Source organism: Eptatretus burgeri, chromosome 13, assembly GCF_056783735.1.
Source record: "Eptatretus burgeri isolate ZD-2024b chromosome 13, Ebu_testis_v1, whole genome shotgun sequence".
Taxonomy (NCBI): Eukaryota; Metazoa; Chordata; class Myxini; order Myxiniformes; family Myxinidae; genus Eptatretus; species Eptatretus burgeri.
Genome location: NC_140973.1, coordinates 66,791,829 through 66,814,541, shown reverse-complemented (window position 1 = coordinate 66,814,541; position 22,713 = coordinate 66,791,829). Strand labels below are relative to the sequence as shown.

General features: G+C 40.9%; 1 protein-coding gene across 6 annotated transcripts in view; it reads left to right on the top strand.

The window, feature by feature from the left end:
* Positions 1 to 11,314: 11,314 nt before the first annotated feature.
* The window catches only part of LOC147014696 (proton-coupled folate transporter-like), an 80,379-nt gene continuing 68,980 nt past the window's right edge, over positions 11,315 to 22,713 (top strand). For 4 of the 6 annotated variants that reach the window (XR_015050861.1, XM_085852833.1, XM_085852828.1 and 1 more), the window contains exons 1-2: positions 11,315 to 11,403; positions 11,534 to 11,851. The gene's annotated coding sequence lies outside the window, so the exon portion shown is untranslated. Of the gene's footprint in view, positions 11,404 to 11,533; positions 11,852 to 12,068; positions 12,133 to 22,713 lie in introns of all 6 variants that reach the window. The other 2 variants (XM_085852829.1, XM_085852832.1) reach the window with 2 other exon arrangements.

Below are 22,713 nucleotides of genomic sequence, written 5' to 3'. Positions count from 1 at the left end.
AACAGGAATCTACTACAATTAACTAATTAAAGGTAGTTAGCATGGGTTTACCAAAGTTAGTACCTGTTTAACAAATCTTTATAGTTCTATGAAGCAGTGTCTGATTGGGTAGATGAGGGAAAGGCAGTGGACATTGTATATCTTTACTTTAAGAAGGCATATGATAAGGGACCACATCAGAGTTTTTTTTTTGTATACCTTGTCGAGGCTCGTGAGAGAGCTAACACACAACGCACAGCAAGGGGGGCATGAGACGGACGGGAGTGGGAAGGCCAAAACAGTGGGGAACAGAGATTAGGAGATCTGTGTAATTGAGAGAGATGGTATGGGGAATAGAAGATGGACATTACAGGACTTTCAGGAAGGAAAGCAGGGAATTTGAAGGAGGTGGGCTTGGGTGGATTATCAGGGGTAGAAAAGATCGAGGATTTGGATGGGGGATGAAGGATAAGAGGTGGTGGTGAACAGCTGTTTTGAAGGCCTGGAGGTAAGAATGGGATTGAATAGAGTGAGGGAGTTTATTCCAAAGGCGGGAAAAAAGAGGAATAAAAGAGTGAATGAGCAGTGATTCGTGATTTTGGTAGTTTTACCAGAAGGGGGTTGTTGGCGGGCCTTGAGCGCCCTGCGGAAATGTGGTGGGGACAAATCGCAGATAGAGCGGGGGCGGGGGGTGGCGAGGCTGGAGAGGAGACTCGAAGACAAAGCCCACCAACAAACCTGTGGTGAGAGAGTGAGAGGCCCAGAGACTCAGCTTCATTGCGGGAGATGCCAATGATCCGAAAAGCCTTGGTTTCCACAGCGTGAAGCCGAGAAAGGTGAGAGGCATGAGCATCAGCCCAGAGGGGAGAGCAGTACTCCATCAGGCTGCGGACGAAAGCTTTGTAAGTGGTCAGGAGCTCAGGTGGGCCGAGGAAGGACTTTCCACGACTGAGGATTCCCAGTCGGCGACTGGCTTTGGAGGCGAGTTTTGAAATGGGACTTTCCCAGGAAAGGTCATGGCAGATAGTGAGACCCAGAAGCTTGAAAGAAAGGACTTCTTCCAGAGGATTGTTGAGAAAGTGGATGGGGGGATTTTCTAAACGGTCCTTTCGGAGAGACATAGTGAGAGTGTGAGATTTGTCTGGATTGAAAGACATGTTCCACGTGTTGGACCAGTTTGTGATTTTATCCAGATCTGCAGTGAGCGAAGAAGCTGCTGCTTGCCGGTCTGAGGGATGACCGATGGTAGGGCAGAGGGTGGAGTCATCAGCAAAGAGATATAGAGGATTTTCCAGAGAGTCAGAGAGATCATTGATGAAAGCCAGGAAAAGAACAGGGCCCAGAACGCTACCTTGGGGAACTCCAGCCTGGACAGGAAGAGGGGATTAAAGAACTCCATTTCGGGCCACACGTTGACTGCGACAGGAGAGGAAGTCTGAGCCATGAGTAGAGATGGCTTTGGATACCATAGGAAGAGAGTTTGTTGAGTAGGGCAGGGTGCCAGACTGTGTCAAAAGCACGTGATATGTCCAGGGATACGGCTCGAATTTCCTGTCTGGCATTGAGGACCTCCATCCATTGTTGGGAGAGCAGAAGCAGCATATCCAGTGTAGAGTGACCTGGTCTGAAACCAAATTGATGATCGGAAATCAAGCCATTGGAGAAGAGGAAGGATTTAATGTCTGAAGCGATGATGAATTCCATAACCTTGCTGATGAGTGGGAGAAGGCTAATTGGTCTGTCGTTGCAGGGATCTGTTTTTGCACCTTTTATGCAGGGCAGTGATGTTTGCTGATTTCCAAGCAGATGGCAGATGAACTTGAGCAAATGAGAGGGTGAGCAAGAGCAGAGGAGCAGGTTTTTAAAACACATGGGCTGATGCCGTCTGGACCGCTTGCAGAATCTGAGTCGAGGTTTGACAGCAAGCTCTCCACCTTGTCAGGAGAAAAGGACACAGAGTCCAGGGACAGTTGGGTGCGACTGGGTAAGGTGGGTCCAGAAAGTGATGGGTTTTCGACACAAGATTTAGCTGCAAACACCGAGTTTAGACATTCAGCCTTTTCATGTGTGGTATCAGCAGTGTGGCCATTTGAGGTAAGGGAGGGGATGGAGGGGGAACATACACCAGAAACAGATTTGATTAGACACCACCAGGATTTTGAGGAGGGAGAGAGGTTTGAGAGTTCAGACTTGAAATGAGAAAGATGTTGTTTTCTGGCTCTCCTGAGGGTAGATACACACTTGTTCTGAGCTTTATGGAAGGAACTGAGATTGCCCTCAGTTGGGTTTGCTTTCCATGAGGCAAAGGCAAGTTCTTTCAGGACAACTGCCTTGCCACAAGCTTCAGTGAACCATGGGTGGGAGGAAGGGTAGGACAACTGAAGATGAGAGGGGATAAATCTGTGCATGAGGGAGAGAAAGTTTCTTTGAAAGAATTCCCACGATGAGTTGATGTTGGAGAAAGTAGCGATAGGAGACCAGTCTATAAGTTTGATGGCTGCTTAGAGACCCTGCCAGTCGGCTTGAGTGAAATGCCAGACTCGACGGCGGTGAGGTGGTTCTCTGATAATTGCCAGAGAGATGTCCACTTTGACAAGGACGTGGTCAGAAGAACCGATTGGATCGGAGGAAGAGCAGCAGATATTGTCAGGAAAATTTGTCAAAATCAGATCCAGAAGAGATGGAGTACCATTGGTTGAGATCCGGGTCGGGAAGTTGACCGATTGAGTAAGTCCTAATGAGTCGCAGAAAGCTTTTGCTGAAGTGCCATGACAGGCGAGAGAGGTACCCACACCGAGCCAACTGGCATGATGACAATTGAAGTTGCCACATATGAGGAAGAGAGAGTTTGGATGAGAAGATAGAAGATGGTCCATGTTTTCGGATAGTGAGGTGTAGATGGAGTCATCACTGTTTGGTGGACGGTACAGTACACATATAAACATGAGGTGGGAGTGGAGGGGAAGCCGTAGCCAGAGATATTCCTGGGGGTGTGGGGGAGTGAGGGCAGTGCATGGAGAGTGAGGAATAGAGTCTTTGATGAAGAGAGCAACTCCTCCACCAGGACGAGGCTCAGGTCTGTCAAATCAGAGGGAGTAACCAGGGAGAGATACTTGGGAGTCAGACACTGCTTGGGGGAGGAAAGTTTCTGTTAGGCAGATTATGTCTGGTTTGTCAGTGGCAAGCTGTATGGAAAGATCTGAAAGGTTTGAGCGAAGGTCCCAGATATTTGAGGTCCACACTTTTAATGAAGAGGGAGGGAGGAGGCCTTGGGTGCAGGGGGTGGGGGGGATGGGTAGGACAGACAGAAGGGATGAGGGCAGAGGGGGAGGATAGGACAAGGGATGAGGGGGGAGGGGGAGGGTAGGACAAGGGATGAGGGGGAGGTAAGGAGGGTTGTTGAAAGAGTGTGGGGGATTGCAGAATAGCTAGGAGAGGGGGCTAGATGAGGAGGAGAAAAGGCTCTGGTGCTGGGGGAGAGGGGGGACAAGAGAGGGGGAAGAAGGCAGTTGAGGATTTGAGGAGGTGGAGTGAAGAGATGGAGGCGAGAGGGCAGCTTTGAGGGTGAGAGGGGGGGGGAACTTTGAGAAGGGTGAGTGAGGGGGATGAATGGTGGGAGAAAGGTGAGCGGGAGTTTTTAAGAGAGGTGAGAAGGGAGGCTTGGAGGGAGAAGAGTGGGATGGTTGCTTTGGGAGTGAGGGGTGAGAGGGGTGAGTTGGCACTGAAGTTGGAAAAAAGAATGGTTAATGGAAAGCGAACATTCATAGCAAACTGGGTTTTTTTTGAAGTTTTAGGTCAGAGATGCGATTTAACACATTTCTTGATTTTTTTTTTTTTTTTTTTTTTTTTTTTGTATACCTTGGTCGAGGCTCGTATGAGAGCTAACACACAACTCACAGCAAGGAGGCATGAGACAAGAGGGGCGGGAGTGGAAGGGACAAAACATTGGGGAACAGACACAGGTGAACTGTGGAAGGGAGAGGGATGGGACGGGGAACATGGCGAGGGGAAGATGGACATTAAAGGGACTTTCAGGAAGGAAAGCAGGAGAATTGAAGGAAGTGGGCTTGGGTGGATTATCGGGGGTAGAAAAGATCGAGGATTTGGATGGGGGAAGATAAGAGGTGGTGGTGAACAGCTGTTTTGAAAGCCTGAAGGGAAGAATGGGAAAGAATAGAGTGAGGAAGTTTATTCCAAAGGCGGGAAAAAAGAGGAATGAAAGAGTGAAGATGAGCAGTGATTCGTGATTTTGGTAGTTTTACCAGAAGGGGGTTGTTGGCGGACCTTGAGCGCCCTGTGGAAATGTGGTTGGGACAAATCGCAGAGAGAGCAGGGGGGGCAAGGCTGGAGAGGAGTCGGTAGAAGACAGAAAGACCACCGACCAACCTGCGGTGATTGAGTGAGAGGCCCAAAGACTCAGCTTCATTGCGGGAGATGCCAATGATCTTAAAAGCCCTGGTTTCGACAGCGTGAAGTCGAGAAAGGTGGGAGGCAGGAGCACCAGCCCAGAGGGGAGAGCAGTACTCCATCAGGCTACGGACAAAAGCTTTGTAAGTGGTCAGGAGCTCAAGAGGGCCGAGGAAGGACTTTGCACGACGGAGGATTCCCATTCGGCGACTGGCTTTTGAGGCAAGGTTGGAAATGTGACTTTCCCAGGAAAGGTCATGGCAGATAGTGAGACCCAGAAGCTTGAAAGAAAAGACTTCTTCCAGAGGATGGATTCCAGAAGAAAAGACTGATGGATGCAAGAAAGACGAATTCAGAGAATGGAGAGAAGAAACGCTGTAACAGTTGGATTTTTTAGGAAAGGTGTGAATGAAAGGTCGAATTGAGAGCAGTCTGTTAAAATAGCAGAAGAGTAGTACATTATGATACAGTTAAGTGTACCACATGTGTGAAAGAGGAAGATGAAGTATTGTTAGAGATCGTTTTTATTTTTATTATTATTATTCTTATTACTAGTACGGGCGCGTAGGGGCGTGCCCGTAGGTGAGTGCCCGTAGGTGAGTGCCAGTATGTGCAGCCCTCTCTTGCCCCCTCTCTCTCGCCCCCCTCTCTCGCCCCCTCTCTCTCTCGCCCCCACTCTCATTCCCCCCTCTCTCGCCCCTCACTCTCATCCCCCTCTCCCGTCCCCCTCTCTCGCCCCCCACTCTCACCCCCCTCTTTCGCCCCCTCTCTCTCCCCCTCTCTTGCCCCCCTCTATCCCCCCAAGTCTCGCCCTTCCTCTCTCCCCCCTCCTCTCTCGCCCCCACTCTCATCCACCCCTCTCCCGTCCCCCTCTCTCGCATATATTGGTCGACAGATAAATGGCCGTAACTTGGGAACTGCTCTCCGATTAATATCAAACTTCAAAAACGCACATCCGCGGGTCCCCAGCAATATTCCTGGCAAGTTTCAATCAGATCGGACCATCAATCGTGCAAAATAAATAAAAATAATAAATAAATAAACATTAATTGTGACGTCATTCGTGATGTCATAGCACTGTCTTGTCATTGGTCGATAGATAAATGGCCGTAACTTGGGAACCGCTTGTCCGATTAATGTCAAACCTTGAGAAAGCACATCAGCGGGTCCCCAGCAATATTCCTGGCAAGTTTCAATCAGATCGGACCGTCAATCGTGCAAATGAAATAAAAATAATAAATAAGTAAACATTAATTGTGACGTCATAGCACCGTGTCTTGTCATTGGTCGACAGATAAATGGCCGTAACTTGGGAACCGCTTGTCCAATTGATATCAAACCTTGAAAAGGCACATCAGCGGGTCCCCGGCAATATTCTTGGTAAGTTTCAATCCGATCGGACCAGTGATCGTCCAGTTATTAATAATTTGGGAAAAAATTGGCATGAGAAGGTGGAACGACACCTTCAGCTGCCATATATAAACCTTTTCAACACTGAAAAAGCAGTAAAATGGCCGTAACTTGGGAACCGCTTGTCCAATTGATATCAAACCTCGAAAAGGCACATCTGCAGGGCCCCGGCAATATTCCTGGCAAGTTTCAATCAGATCGGACTGGTGGTCGTCGAGAAACGGCGGTCGCAGACAGACACACACACACACACACATTGCTGGAATTATAGATAGATTATTATTAGTAGTAATGTTTGAGAGAGTTTTCAACAGATTAGGTCATGGAAGTGTTGTAGAAAATATCGAGGAAGAAGAAGAAGAAGAGGGGAAGAAGAAGAGGATGACGAAGAAGAAGAAGAAGAAGAAGAATCGAAACTCGTGAGTGTGCAAGGAGAAAGGTCGTTTTTTCGTTTGTTTGTTTATTTTTTGGTTTAAGATAAGAAATAGAGTGATTAGTGGGAGGGATGGAGGACATTAGGAAAGTGGGGAAGATATAAATTAAAGGTGATGGGGGGAAAAAAAACAAATAAACACAATCGTACACAGAGTGGAAATAAAGGGTAGGCCTCAAGCACCCGGTAAGACAAGGTCGACGAAATCTCACAAAATAGCACGATTTTTGAAACAAAACCGAACTAGGAACACACAATAACATGTAGGTGAGAAAATAAGCAGTTAAACGGGACAGATAACGACCGGAAACTTAACTTTGAGATCGTCAGCAGAGAGCCCTGAAGGAGACCTGCTGACACTCCAAACCCAGAACCGGAAGGTTGTTAGCCAAAGTGAGGTCTTGTGGAGTGGCTGGTCAGGAAGCTAATTGGATTGCAAACTGGCTGAGTGGTAGGAAGCAAAGAGTGGCTGTGAGTGGGAGGATGTCTTGCTGGGAGGATGTAAGTAGCGGGGTGCCTAAGGGATCAGTACTCGGACCATTACTATTCATTATTTACATCAACGATTTGGATAATGGGATAAAGAGTAGGCTTTCCAAATTTGCAGATGATACAAAGCTTGGAGGTAAGGTGGATAGCAGAGGGGGTGGTGATCAGATTCAGGCAAATATTGATACTTGTATAGATTGGGAAAAAGATTGGCAGATTTAATTTAACCTGGGCAAGTGTAAAGTGTTGGGTATGGGAAAGAATAATGAAAATAGAGATTACAAGATGCAAGGGGTAATTTTGGAGCATGTCACACAGGAGAAGGATCTGGGGGTGGTAATCGATCCAGGAGGTAAGCTGGCAGCACAATGCCAGTCAGCTACAGGGAGAGAAAATCGGGTTTTAGGTTGTATTCGGAGGGGGATCAATTATAAATCAAAAGAGGTGGTGTTAACATTGTACAGGAATTTAGTGAGGGCCACATCTAGACTATTGTGTACAGTTTTAGTCACCACAGTTCTGGAAGGGCATATATGCCATAGAGAAGGTTCAGCGCAGGGCTACTAGATTGATCCCTGGCCTAGCTAGACTCAGTTATGAGGAGCGGCTGAAGGAGACAGGGCTTTCTACACTAGAAAGGAGGTGGTTATGAGGAGATATGATAGAGATGTTTAAGATAAGAAAAGGTACAAATAAAATAAGTGCAGATGAATTATTCAACAGAGTAGACAGTGATAGGACCAGGGGCATTGCTTGAGAATAAATAAGAGGAGAGTGAAGACGATAGTAAGGCAGGGGACTTTCACTCTGAGTCGTTAATGCATGGACTGGTCTCCCTAGAAAGGTAGTGGCAGCAGAAACAGAAGATAAGTTTAAATTAGAATTAGATAGGTACCTGGAAGTTATGGAGATAGAGGGGTATAAGGATGTTGGCAGGACGTTTAGGTAGTTTGAGCATTGATGGGTGATTGTGTGCATATGTACGGAGTGCTGTTGGTGGGAGTCTTGTCAAGGGGGGTTGTGTGGTTGATGTGTGTTTTTGTCAAGGTTGTCACCACACCGTCGGTGATCACCAGCCGCTTCTGGCTCGCTTGGCCCAATTGGTACTTAATTAGCATCGAGCTTTGTTGGCTCAACCAGTCCAGTTGGTAAGGTATCAGAGAGCAAAGAATATGACCCCACCAGGAACCGCCGACTCAACTGATCGCTGTGGTCGTGATTAAAACAGCGATTAAAACAGCTCGTCATGTTCGTGCTGGGACACCAGGACGACCGACGGCTGTTACACAAGGAATAAAAGAGTTGAAGTGCACAGTCATCCTAGATTTTGGAAGTTAAACCAGGAGGGGCTACTGGAAGAACGCGTACATCCTCGAGTTGCTATGGACGGTCATAATGGCTGAAAGAACAGAGGGATCTCGACAGGAGGATAGGTTCTAAAAAACAAAAACCAGAGACCACCATCCTGCCTATGATCGAACTTCTGGCCACATATCTTTTATTATTTTAGTTCCTGTTTATGAACTTTTTTTCTGCTGTGAACGAGTAATGAGTGGATATCTCAAGATTGAGGTTTGTTCTCAAGAAGATGGCACAGAACACCGTTTCAACACCCACAATGCCCCCCCCCCAACCCATGCAATCTGTTTTACCATTCAGCCATTGACGATGACTATATGTTGCTGATGCAGTCCCCCTCCACCCTCCAATCTCAATGGCAGAACAGAAATTTAGATTTTACCCAATGAACCAGCATGCAATGGCTTCGTATCTTTCTGGGGCTACATGCGGATCTTGAATCATCCACCGCAAATCAAGTAAGCAGGATAGCTGGCTTAGCATTCCTCCTAAGGATGGCACAATCATTGAAGCAGTGCCCTGCCTCCAAATCTCAGGGATGAGCGTTTATAGTCGGAATGGGAATCAAACCACATCGAGACAAGTTGAAGTTGATCCAACCCCTTCCAGGTCAATGGTCCAAAATAATTATCGATAACATTTAGTAATTTTAACATGTTGAAGACTTTGATAATGGTATTTTATGGCTTTCTTGGCTATTGGCTTTCTTCATACACTCAGTAAACATTATCTTATTATTAATTTGCAATTGGTCATTGGCATCGATACCAATACAATTTTTTATTATGGACCCTCGGCAACAAAAAGGTCGTGTACATACATTGCCTTCAGAAAGTATTCACACCCCTTGACTTTTGTCACATTTTGTTGTGTTACAGCCTGAATTGAAAATGGATTAAATTTAAAAAAGATTGTCATCAATCGACACAAAATACCCCATAATGACAAAGTGAAAACAGGTTTTTAGACATTTAAACAAATTAATTAAAAAGAAAAAGCTGAAATATCCAAATCCTCGATCTTTTCTACCCCCGTTAATCCACTCCAAACCCACTTCCTTCAAATTCCCTGCTTTCCTTCCTGAAAGTCCCTGTCATGTCCATCTTGTATATCCCATGTACCCCACCCCATCCCTCTCCCTTCCCCAGATCTCCTAATATCTCTGTTCCCCACTGATTTGTGCTTCCCTCTCACACCCCTCTTGTCTCCTGCTCCCTTTGTTAAATGTTCTGTGTGTTAGCTCTTATATGAGCCTCAACATTGCACACAAAAAATAAATATCTAATTTACATATGAATTCAACCCCCTGAGTCTATACTTTGTAGAAGTGTCTTTGGCAGCGATTACAGCTTCGAGTCATCTTGGGTAAGTCTATATCAGCTTTGAACATCTGGATTTGGGGATTTTCTCCCATTCTTCCTTGCAGATTTGCTCAAACTATGTCAAGTTGGATGGGGAGCGTCGGTGAACAGCAATCTTCAAGTCTTTCCACAGATTCGCAATGGGATTCAAGTCTGGGCTTTGATGGGGCCACTCAAGGACTTTCACATTGTTTTTCAGAAGTCATTCCAGTGATTCTTTGACTGTATGCTTGGGGTCATTGTCCTGTTGGAACGTAAACCTTCGGTACAGTCTGAAGTCTTTTGCACTCTGAAGCAGGTTCTCCTCAAAGATTTGCCTGTATTTGGCTCCATTCATTGTTCCCCTATCCTCACAAGTCTTCCAGTCCCTGCTGCTGAGAAGTATCTCCATAGCAGGATGCTGCCACCACCTTGCTTCACAGTCGGGATGGTGTTAGATGGGTGATGAGCTGTGCTCGGTTTCTGCCAGAAGTAGCGCTTTGCACTCATCTTGTCAGAGTTCAATTTTCATCTTGTCAGACCACAGAAACCTCATGCTCTCATCGTCTTTCACATGCCTTTTTGAAAACTCCAGGCATGCTGTCATGTGCCTTTTTCTCAGAAGTGGATTCCGTCTGGCCATTCTCTCATAAAGCCAAGATTTGTGAAGTGCTGCAGAGACTGTTGTCCTTCTGGCAGGTTCTCCCATCACAGCCAAGGAACTCTGTAGTTCTGTCAGAGTGGTCATTGGATTCTTGGTCACCTCCCTGATGAAAGTCCTTCTTACCCAGTTACTCAGTTTGGTTGGGCGGCCAGCTCTAGGAAGAGTCTGGGTAGTTCCATATTCTTTCCATTTCCGAATGATTGAGCTCACTGTACTCTTGTGAATTTTCAACACTCCAGGAATTGTTTTATACCCTTCCTCAGATCAATGCCTCCTCACAATTCTATCTCGGAGTTCTACGGACAATTCCTTGGTCTTCATGGTGGAGTTTCTGCTCTGACATGCACCGTCAACCGTGGGACCTTGTCTACAAAGGTTTGTTTCTTTCTATATCATGTCCAATCAATTGAATTAGCCACAGGTGGACTGCAATCAAGTTGTAGAGACATTTCAAGGATGATTAAAGGAAATTGGATGCACCTGATGTAAATTTGGAGTATCATAGCAAAGAGGTTGAATACTTATTGATGCAAGAGATTTCAGCTTTTCATTTTTAACGAATTTGCACAAATTTCTAAAAACATGTTTTCTCTTTGTCATTATGGGGTATTTTGTGTAGATCAGTGACAATTTTTTTTTTATTTAATCCATTGTAAATTCAAGGTGTAACTCAACAAAATGTATAAAAACGTCAAGGGCACCTTGCTGCCATGAGAGCATTTTCAGAGCATCAGATGTGGCAATAAATGTGAATTGTTGCTCCCAGGCTGCCAGCTTGATGACAGAAGATGCTATTTGCATTTTTTGTCATCCCCATCTCTACCCAGTTTATAATCCCGTGCGGGCACGAACAACTTGCTAGTGTATGGATTTAATGTGCTGTTGATGTCGTCAAGACGTGATGGGCCGACTCGCTCCATACCGTGTCAAAACTTCCTTGTACTTCCTTGTTTCCAACAATATAAAAACTAGAGCACACGTACTAAGCAAATGCAAAAGTGAGATGGTTTCTCACAACTGTACCTTCATCATCTTCACAAAGTTCTTCCCAGCATGTGTACGATTCACCAACTCCCCAAACATCTAAAACCCCTTCAGATGCAACTCTTTCTGAAGTTGCACCCTTGACCTTGAATCAGACGTACAAACATGGAAATACCAGTGTATGTGATATGGTTTGTCACCATGGAGACTATAGATTACCCTGAAACCTGCTCCTCCACATAACCGATGAAAGACAATCCTCAGGATCCAGGTCTGCGTGTGCCAGTCTTTTACATCCCTTTCAAGTTACTTCTTTCCTCATATGGATATATCTTATGGTATGGCCTTTGACTCATTTGGATTTGATTTTCCCCTCCTGTTGGACTTCTATGACACTGCATTCCGCAATATGCGATTATTGAAGTGTTGGCAATTGGTGCATGCATGCGTGCCTGTCGTCCTGCCCAGGGATGACGTATCCATCAAGGAATGAATAACACCAACGTCCAATTGGTGATGTCTGGAGGTTGGTGATGTCTGGAGCTGGAGCTCTTGTCTTCTTGCAGCTGCATCAAAACTCCCAAATGTTCTCGCCAGCAGCAGTACGTCTTGTGATGAAATTTGTTTCCTTCTGATTTTTTTTATGAATCTTTGGACCTTGGTCTGAGATCACGTGCTCAGCTTAGATTGCAATACTTCTTTCGGTTTGGCTCGTACTGTTCGAAAGGCTTCGACGTCACCATTCTGTTAAGACAACTTTCTGCACTCTGGATCGGATAAAGAGCAGTAAGTATTTCAGACTTTTTTTGGAATTATAACTTTTCAAGGAAGAGCAGTTGGTATGGATCGCTTAAAGATTTTGATTGTATTTTCATCATTTTCCTGTTGAGATTGGTGTGAGCTACAAGGCGATGCTTTATGACAAACATTATATTGTTGCTTACACCGATGATCTCCCTGGAGTAGCCTCTGTACCATTTTGCTCTCGATCAACCCTGTGCAGAATAGTAGACCATGTTTATGAGAGGCAAGCTACCACAACAACCCTGTCAACAAATATAGAAACAGTAAGTGGTTGTTGTATATCGTGGATCTTGTCTTTCAACAATGTGGATTATGTCTTTAAACAATGTGGATTATGTGTCTTCAAACAAGGTGGATTGTGTGTCTTTAAACAATGTGGATTATGTGTCTTTAAACAATGTGGATTATGTGTCTTGAAACAATGTGGATTATGTGTCTTTAAACAATGTGGATTATGTGCCTTTAAACAATGTGGATTGTGTGTCTTTAAACAATGTGGATTATGTGTCTTTAAACAATGTGGATTGTGTGTCTTTAAACAATGTGTATTACGTGTCTTTAAAGAATGTGGATTGTGTGTCTTAAAACAATGTGGATTGTGTTTCTTTCAACAATGTGAATTGTGTGTCTTTTAACAATGTGGATTGTGTGTCTTTAAACAATGCGGATTGTGTTTCTTTCAACAATTTGAATTGTGTGTCTTTAAACAATGTGGATTATGTGTCTTTAAACAATGTGGATTGTGTGTCTTTAAACAATGTGGATTATGTGTCTTTAAACAATGTGGATTGTGTGTCTTTAAACAATGTGGATTGTGTGTCTTTAAACAGTGTGGATTATGTGTCTTAAACAATGTGGATTGTGTGTCTTTAAACAATGTGGATTATGTGTCTTTAAACAATGTGGATTATGTGCCTTTAAACAATGTGGATTGTGTGTCTTTAAACAATGTGGATTATGTGTCTTTAAACAATGTGGATTGTGTGTCTTTAAACAATGTGTATTACGTGTCTTTAAACAATGTGGATTGTGTGTCTTAAAACAATGTGGATTGTGTTTCTTTCAACAATGTGAATTGTGTGTCTTTTAACAATGTGGATTGTGTGTCTTTAAACAATGCGGATTGTGTTTCTTTCAACAATTTGAATTGTTTGTCTTTAAACAATGTGGATTATGTGTCTTTAAACAATGTGGATTGTGTGTCTTTAAACAATGTGGATTATGTGTCTTTAAACAATGTGGATTGTGTGTCTTTAAACAATGTGGATTGTGTGTCTTTAAACAGTGTGGATTATGTGTCTTAAACAATGTGGATTGTGTGTCTTTAAACAATGTGGATTATGTGTCTTTAAACAATGTGGATTATGTGTCTTTAAACAATGTGGATTATGTGTCTTTAAACAATGTGGATTATGTGTCTTTAAACAATGTGGATTGTGTGTCTTTAAACAATGTGGATTGTGTGTCTTTAAACAATGTGGATTATGTGTCTTTAAACAATGTGGATTATGTGTCTTTCAACAATGTGGATTATGTCTTTAAACAATGTGGATTATGTGTCTTCAAACAATGTGGATTGTGTGTCTTTAAACAGTGTGGATTATGTGTCTTAAACAATGTGGATTGTGTGTCTTTAAACAATGTGGATTATGTGTCTTTAAACAATGTGGATTATGTGTCTTTAAACAATGTGGATTATGTGTCTTTAAACAATGTGGATTATGTGTCTTTAAACAATGTGGATTGTGTGTCTTTAAACAATGTGGATTGTGTGTCTTTAAACAATGTGGATTATGTGTCTTTAAACAATGTGGATTATGTGTCTTTCAACAATGTGGATTATGTCTTTAAACAATGTGGATTATGTGTCTTCAAACAATGTGGATTGTGTGTCTTTAAACAATGTGGATTATGTGTCTTTAAACAATGTGGATTATGTGTCTTTAAACAATGTGGATTATGTGCCTTTAAACAATGTGGATTGTGTGTCTTTAAACAATGTGGATTATGTGTCTTTAAACAATGTGGATTGTGTCTCTTTAAACAATGTGGATTATGTCTTTAAACAATATGGATTGTGTGTCTTAAAACAATGTGGATTGTGTGTCTTAAAACAATGTGGATTGTGTGTCTTAAAACAATGTGGATTGTGTGTCTTTAAACAATGTGGATTGTGTTTCTTTCAACAATGTGAATTGTGTGTCTTTTAACAATGTGGATTGTGTGTCTTTAAACAATGCGGATTGTGTTTCTTTCAACAATGTGAATTGTGTGTCTTTAAACAATGTGGATTATGTGTCTTTAAACAATGTGGATTGTGTGTCTTTAAACAATGTGGATTATGTGTCTTTAAACAATGTGGATTATGTGTCTTTAAACAATGTGGATTATGTGTCTTTAAACAATGTGGATTATGTGTCTTTAAACAATGTGGATTATGTGTCTTTAAACAATGTGGATTATGTGTCTTTAAACAATGTGGATTATGTGCCTTTAAACAATGTGGATTGTGTGTCTTTAAACAATGTGGATTATGTGTCTTTAAACAATGTGGATTGTGTCTCTTTAAACAATGTGGATTATGTCTTTAAACAATATGGATTGTGTGTCTTAAAACAATGTGGATTGTGTGTCTTAAAACAATGTGGATTGTGTGTCTTAAAACAATGTGGATTGTGTGTCTTTAAACAATGTGGATTGTGTTTCTTTCAACAATGTGAATTGTGTGTCTTTTAACAATGTGGATTGTGTGTCTTTAAACAATGCGGATTGTGTTTCTTTCAACAATGTGAATTGTGTGTCTTTAAACAATGTGGATTATGTGTCTTTAAACAATGTGGATTGTGTGTCTTTAAACAATGTGGATTATGTGTCTTTTAACAATGTGGATTGTGTGTCTTTAAACAATGTGGATTGTGTGTCTTTAAACAGTGTGGATTATGTGTCTTAAACAATGTGGATTGCGTGTCTTTAAACAATGTGGATTATGTGTCTTTAAACAATGTGGATTATGTGTCTTTAAACAATGTGGATTTTGTGTCTTTAAACAATGTGGATTGTGTGTCTTTGAACAATGTGGATTATGTGTCTTTAAACAATGTGGATTGTGTGTCTTTAAACAATGTGGATTATGTGTCTTTAAACAATGTGGATTATGTGTCTTTAAACAATGTGGATTGTGTGTCTTTAAACAATGTGGATTGTGTGTCTTTAAAAAATGTGGATTATGTGTCTTTAAACAATGTGGATTATGTGTCTTTCAACAATGTGGATTATGTCTTTAAACAATGTGGATTATGTGTCTTCAAACAATGTGGATTGTGTGTCTTTAAACAATGTGGATTATGTGTCTTTAAACAATGTGGATTATGTGTCTTTAAACAATGTGGATTATGTGTCTTTAAACAATGTGGATTATGTGCCTTTAAACAATGTGGATTGTGTGTCTTTAAACAATGTGGATTATGTGTCTTTAAACAATGTGGATTGTGTGTCTTTAAACAATGTGGATTATGTGTCTTTAAACAATATGGATTGTGTGTCTTAAAACAATGTGGATTGTGTGTCTTTAAACAATGTGGATTGTGTGTCTTTTAACAATGTGAATTGTGTGTCTTTTAACAATGTGGATTGTGTGTCTTTAAACAATGCGGATTGTGTTTCTTTCAACAATGTGAATTGTGTCTTTAAACAATGTGGATTATGTGTCTTTAAACAATGTGGATTATGTGTTTTAACAATGTGGATTGTGTGTCTTTAAACAATGCGGATTGTGTTTCTTTCAACAATGTGAATTGTGTGTCTTTAAACAATGTGGATTATGTGTCTTTAAACAATGTGGATTGTGTGTCTTTAAACAATGTGGATTATGTGTCTTTAAACAATGTGGATTGTGTGTCTTTAAACAATGTGGATTGTGTGTCTTTAAACAGTGTGGATTATGTGTCTTAAACAATGTGGATTGCGTGTCTTTAAACAATGTGGATTATGTGTCTTTAAACAATGTGGATTATGTGTCTTTAAACAATGTGGATTATGTGTCTTTAAACAATGTGGATTATGTGTCTTTGAACAATGTGGATTATGTGTCTTTAAACAATGTGGATTGTGTGTCTTTAAACAATGTGGATTGTGTGTCTTTAAACAATGTGGATTGTGTGTCTTTAAACAATGTGGATTATGTGTCTTTAAACAATGTGGATTATGTGTCTTTAAACAATGTGGATTATGTGTCTTTGAACAATGTGGATTATGTGTCTTTAAACAATGTGGATTGTGTGTCTTTAAACAATGTGGATTATGTGTCTTTAAACAATGTGGATTGTGTCTTTAAACAATGTGGATTGTGTGTCTTTAAAAAATGTGGATTATGTGTCTTTAAACAATGTGGATTATGTGTCTTTCAACAATGTGGATTATGTCTTTAAACAATGTGGATTATGTGTCTTTAAACAATGTGGATTATGTGTCTTTAAACAATGTGGATTATGTGCCTTTAAACTATGTGGATTGTGTGTCTTTAAACAATGTGGATTATGTGTCTTTAAACAATGTGGATTGTGTGTCTTTAAACAATGTGGATTGTGTGTCTTTAAACAAAATGGATTGTGTGTCTTAAAACAATGTGGATTGTGTGTCTTTAAACAATGTGGATTGTGTGTCTTTAAACAATGTGGATTGTGTGTCTTTTAACAATGTGAATTGTGTGTCTTTTAACAATGTGGATTGTGTGTCTTTAAACAATGCGGATTGTGTTTCTTTCAACAATGTGAATTGTGTGTCTTTAAACAATGTGGATTATGTATCTTTAAACAATGTGGATTGTGTGTCTTTAAACAATGTGGATTATGTGTCTTTAAACAATGTGGATTGTGTGTCTTTAAACAATGTGGATTGTGTGTCTTTAAACAGTGTGGATTATGTGTCTTAAACAATGTGGATTGCGTGTCTTTAAACAATGTGGATTATGTGTCTTTAAACAATGTGGATTATGTGTCTTTAAACAATGTGGATTATGTGTCTTTAAACAATGTGGATTATGTGTCTTTGAACAATGTGGATTATGTGTCTTTAAACAATGTGGATTGTGTGTCTTTAAACAATGTGGATTGTGTGTCTTTAAACAATGTGGATTGTGTGTCTTTAAACAATGTGGATTATGTGTCTTTAAACAATGTGGATTATGTGTCTTTGAACAATGTGGATTATGTGTCTTTAAACAATGTGGATTGTGTGTCTTTAAACAATGTGGATTATGTGTCTTTAAACAATGTGGATTGTGTGTCTTTAAACAATGTGGATTGTGTGTCTTTAAAAAATGTGGATTATGTGTCTTTAAACAATGTGGATTATGTGTCTTTCAACAATGTGGATTATGTCTTTAAACAATGTGGATTATGTGTCTTTAAACAATGTGGATTATGTGTCTTTAAACAATGTGGATTATGTGCCTTTAAACAATGTGGATTGTGTGTCTTTAAACAATGTGGATTATGTGTCTTTAAACAATGTGGATTGTGTGTCTTTAAACAATGTGGATTATGTGTCTTTAAACAATATGGATTGTGTGTCTTAAAACAATGTGGATTGTGTGTCTTTAAACAATGTGGATTGTGTGTCTTTTAACAATGTGAATTGTGTGTCTTTTAACAATGTGGATTGTGTGTCTTTAAACAATGCGGATTGTGTTTCTTTCAACAATGTGAATTGTGTGTCTTTAAACAATGTGGATTATGTATCTTTAAACAATGTGGATTGTGTGTCTTTAAACAATGTGGATTATGTGTCTTTAAACAATGTGGATTGTGTGTCTTTAAACAATGTGGATTGTGTGTCTTTAAACAGTGTGGATTATGTGTCTTAAACAATGTGGATTGCGTGTCTTTAAACAATGTGGATTATGTGTCTTTAAACAATGTGGATTATGTGTCTTTAAACAATGTGGATTATGTGTCTTTGAACAATGTGGATTATGTGTCTTTAAACAATGTGGATTGTGTGTCTTTAAACAATGTGGATTGTGTCTTTAAACAATGTGGATTGTGTGTCTTTAAACAATGTGGATTATGTGTCTTTAAACAATGTGGATTATGTGTCTTTAAACAATGTGGATTATGTGTCTTTAAACAATGTGGATTATGTGTCTTTGAACAATGTGGATTATGTGTCTTTAAACAATGTGGATTTTGTGTCTTTAAACAATGTGGATTATGTGTCTTTAAACAATGTGGATTGTGTGTCTTTAAACAATGTGGATTGTGTGTCTTTAAAAAATGTGGATTATGTGTCTTTAAACAATGTGGATTATGTGTCTTTCAACAATGTGGATTATGTCTTTAAACAATGTGGATTATGTGTCTTCAAACAATGTGGATTGTGTGTGTTTAAACAATGTGGATTATGTGTCTTTAAACAATGTGGATTATGTGTCTTTAAACAATGTGGATTATGTGTCTTTAAACAATGTGGATTATGTGCCTTTAAACAATGTGGATTGCATGTCTTTAAACAATGTGGATTATGTGTCTTTAAACAATGTGGATTATGTGTCTTTAAACAATGTGGATTATGTGTCTTTAAACAATGTGGATTATGTGTCTTTGAACAATGCGGATTATGTGTCTTTAAACAATGTGGATTGTGTGTCTTTAAACAATGTGGATTATGTGTCTTTAAACAATGTGGATTGTGTGTCTTTAAACAATGTGGATTGTGTGTCTTTAAAAAATGTGGATTATGTGTCTTTAAACAATGTGGATTATGTGTCTTTCAACAATGTGGATTATGTCTTTAAACAATGTGGATTATGTCTCTTCAAACAATGTGGATTGTGTGTCTTTAAACAATGTGGATTATGTGTCTTTAAACAATGTGGATTATGTGTCTTTAAACAATGTGGATTATGTGTCTTTAAACAATGTGGATTATGTGCCTTTAAACAATGTGGATTGTGTGTCTTTAAACAATGTGGATTATGTGTCTTTAAACAATGTGGATTGTGTGTCTTTAAACAATGTGGATTATGTGTCTTTAAACAATATGGATTGTGTGTCTTAAAACAATGTGGATTGTGTGTCTTTAAACAATGTGGATTGTGTTTCTTTCAACAATGTGAATTGTGTGTCTTTTAACAATGTGGATTGTGTGTCTTTAAACAATGCGGATTGTGTTTCTTTCAACAATGTGAATTGTGTGTCTTTAAACAATGTGGATTATGTGTCTTTAAACAATGTGGATTGTGTGTCTTTAAACAATGTGGATTATGTGTCTTTAAACAATGTGGATTGTGTGTCTTTAAACAATGTGGATTGTGTGTCTTTAAACAGTGTGGATTATGTGTCTTAAACAATGTGGATTGCGTGTCTTTAAACAATGTGGATTATGTGTCTTTAAACAATGTGGATTATGTGTCTTTAAACAATGTGGATTATGTGTCTTTAAACAATGTGGATTATGTGTCTTTGAACAATGTGGATTATGTGTCTTTAAACAATGTGGATTGTGTGTCTTTAAACAATGTGGATTGTGTGTCTTTAAACAATGTGGATTGTGTGTCTTTAAACAATGTGGATTATGTGTCTTTAAACAATGTGGATTATGTGTCTTTAAACAATGTGGATTGTGTGTCTTTAAACAATGTGGATTATGTGTCTTTAAACAATGTGGATTATGTGTCTTTAAACAATGTGGATTATGTGTCTTTAAACAATGTGGATTATGTTTCTTTCAATAAAGTGGATTATGTGTTTTTAAACAATGTGGATTGTGTGTTTTAACAATGTGGATTGTGTGTCTTTCAACAAAGTGTATTCTGTGTCTTTAAACAATGTGGATTATGTGTCTTTCAACAATGTGGATTGTGTGTTTTAACAATGTGGATTGTATGTTTTTCAACAATGTGGATTATGTGTCTTTCAACAATGTGGATTGTGTGTCTTCAAACAATGTGGATTATGTGTCTTTCAACAATGTGGATTATGTGTCTTTCAACACAGAAAAGTCCCAAGCTCTCACTCACTCTATCCCTTCATTCGGATCAACTTTCAAGCTGCTCCACCCCAAGATTACTTTTCTGTCTTACCTTTGGAGCAGGTGCAGTCCCTCAAGCTCCTTCACCTCAATATCTGTCACAACCTGTCTTGGGCAGTCCATACCTACAAACCAGCCTCTAAGGCTGGCCTGTGTCTTGGTATTCTGGAAGAACCAAGTCCATTATAAGCCATGTAGAGCTCATCACAGTACAGTGGACAAGGCCTTCATCTGAAATACTATATGGTGTATGGCTCCTCCACACTGTGCATCCAATCTTGTTTCTCTCGAGGGGGGCCAGATCCAAAGCTTTTCGTCTTTTGTGCATCTCACAGGAGGCCAAGTTCCAGGGTCAACTTTTCATCCATCCCAAGCAGTTTGGTGGACTCTCGATCAGCTCCTCTTTATCGTCACACTTCATGTCTCACTCGATCTGCCCTCTATTCCCTTCCTCCATCTGCAACTCGCCCTTGTTCTTCCAGAACCCCACACTAGGTTTTCCTCCACAAGTCAAAGCCCAATACTCTCCTCCATTCCTTCATCCTTTCTTGTCCATGGACCCTACTCTGTGTGTGGTGCCCCTTGCTTTTCCCTCCATTATTTCAAGAATGCTGTGCATAGTCACCTCATGCTTTCTCCCATACCCTTATCACATCGATTCTCTTGCTCACCCGACCATTCATTCATTCATTAATCATTCCCCCTATTCCATTCCTGCCATTCAACTTCTCGTTTGCGTTGTCCATTTGGTTTTGTCAGCATGTTCCCCTTTTTCATTCTCAATCCTCCTGCGATTAATTTGCAATTGGTTTTTGGCTTTGATACCACTACAATTTTCTATTACGAAGGTCCTAGGTATCAAAAAGCTCCATATGTCGAGCAAACAGTTTCAAATGGACCATCTCGCTGCCATTAGAGCATTTCAATTGCATCAGAAGTGGCAATAAATGCGGATTGTTGCTCCCAGCTTGCCGCTCGATGACAGAAGACACCATTTGCATTTTTTTCCGGCTACATCCATACCCCGAGTATAATCCCATGAGGGCACAGGCAACTTGCTAGTCCTCCATTGGGATTATCAGCTGTTGTAAATTCAATGTGGCCTTAAGTGATGTTTAACTTCGCCAACTAGATGGTTTCATTTGGACATTTAGGATCACTAGTACACCTGTGTCCTAGAGAGTGGCAAGGAGGGGTCATATTATTATCCCTTCTGGGGTATACAGATTACAGTAGATCTAGGGTTAGGGTCCATTTGTCTGTGAGGGGCGCGATAAGCATAATAATGCCTCAAGAACGTCGAGTTTCCTCTTTTTCAGTTTAGTGTAAAACAGCAGTAGCGGCTGTTTAAAAAGGTAATCATACGTGTTTGGGGTTTATAGTTTTTTTTGTTTTTTTTTACTTCTGGTGGCGGTTCCTCACGAAATGCCACGATAAGCTATTCATTCTCATTAACATGGCGTTTGTCCAAAGATGGGAAGGTTGGATGTTATTAGGGTTAATATTGTTTTGTCGCACAAGTGCTGTTATTAGCCCGTCCACCACGCAGCAAGAGATGGTGTGTGTGTGTGTGTGTGTGTGTGTGTGTGTGTGTGTGTGTGTGTGTGTGTGTGTGTGTGTGTGTGTGTGTGTGTGTGTGTGTGTGTGTGTGCGCGCGCGCGTGTGCGCGTGCATGTGTGTCTTTTACCATTTGAGAGTTTTCATCATCACATTTTCAACAAAGCTCTATTATGAGAATGCTAGCAAATACCACCTGTGACTTCGCTGATGGGAATACTAAGAGAAGAGGGGCAGAGAGAGGAGAGAGGTAAGAGATATATATATATATATATATATATATATATATATATATATATATATATATATATATATATATATATATATATATATGTGAGGAAGAAGGGAGCTCGGCGGGGAAGCTAGGAAAGGATCGCGAGGAAGGGGGGAGCGATGAAGTGGGGGAGGGTGGGGAAGCGATGCTTCACCACATGTTGCTGTACACTCCAGGAGGAAGGGGATGCAAGGGCAAGGAGGGTGAATTGGGGAAGGAAGTGGGATCGTTTGGTGGTGGGGCTTGAAGGGAAAGTGGGGGGGGGAGGGGGTTTGACACATTTGAGAGGAGGACTTGAGGAGAAGGGGGTAGCGGGTGGGGGGGGTCCCATTTGCCAGCATTAGTGCAGGGTTGAACAAAATGGGATACATTAAAACAACATGATCAAACAGGATAGCAAAACCACCCCTTCACTTTCAAACAGCACATACCATTTTTAAAGAGATATGGGCTTCCCTTAAAGTATGGGACTCAAACTGCGGCTGCCACCCTGTTTATCCGATCTGAAACTTGATCTCTCTGAGGGGGTTACACACTGCCTGGAGATGTCTGGAGTTCCAAAAAAACAAGTGAACTGGACAAACAAACACCCCTCCAGCACTGGACCCACCACCAAGACCAACCCCGCAGTCCAAACCCCAAAACCTGGCTCAGGCCAAGAGACCCTCGAGGACATCCATCACACCCAAGCTGCAATGCTTATAAACACCTTGAGATGCCAGTGTTTCATGCCTTTATTTAATTTCAGCGCACGTTTTCAAACCAAGATGCAAAAAGCCTCAGAATCTCTCAACCTGAGATGAATCCCAAAATTTAAACCACGAAATTGAACCCGGCAGCAGCCCCGACCGCCAAAAAAGTGCCCATCTGCCCAACCAGCACACTGTTCATCGCTTCAGACATGAAATCCTTCCTCTTCTCCAATGGCTTGGTTTCCCATCATCAATTTGGTTTCAGACAAGGTCACTCTACCCTAGATATGCTG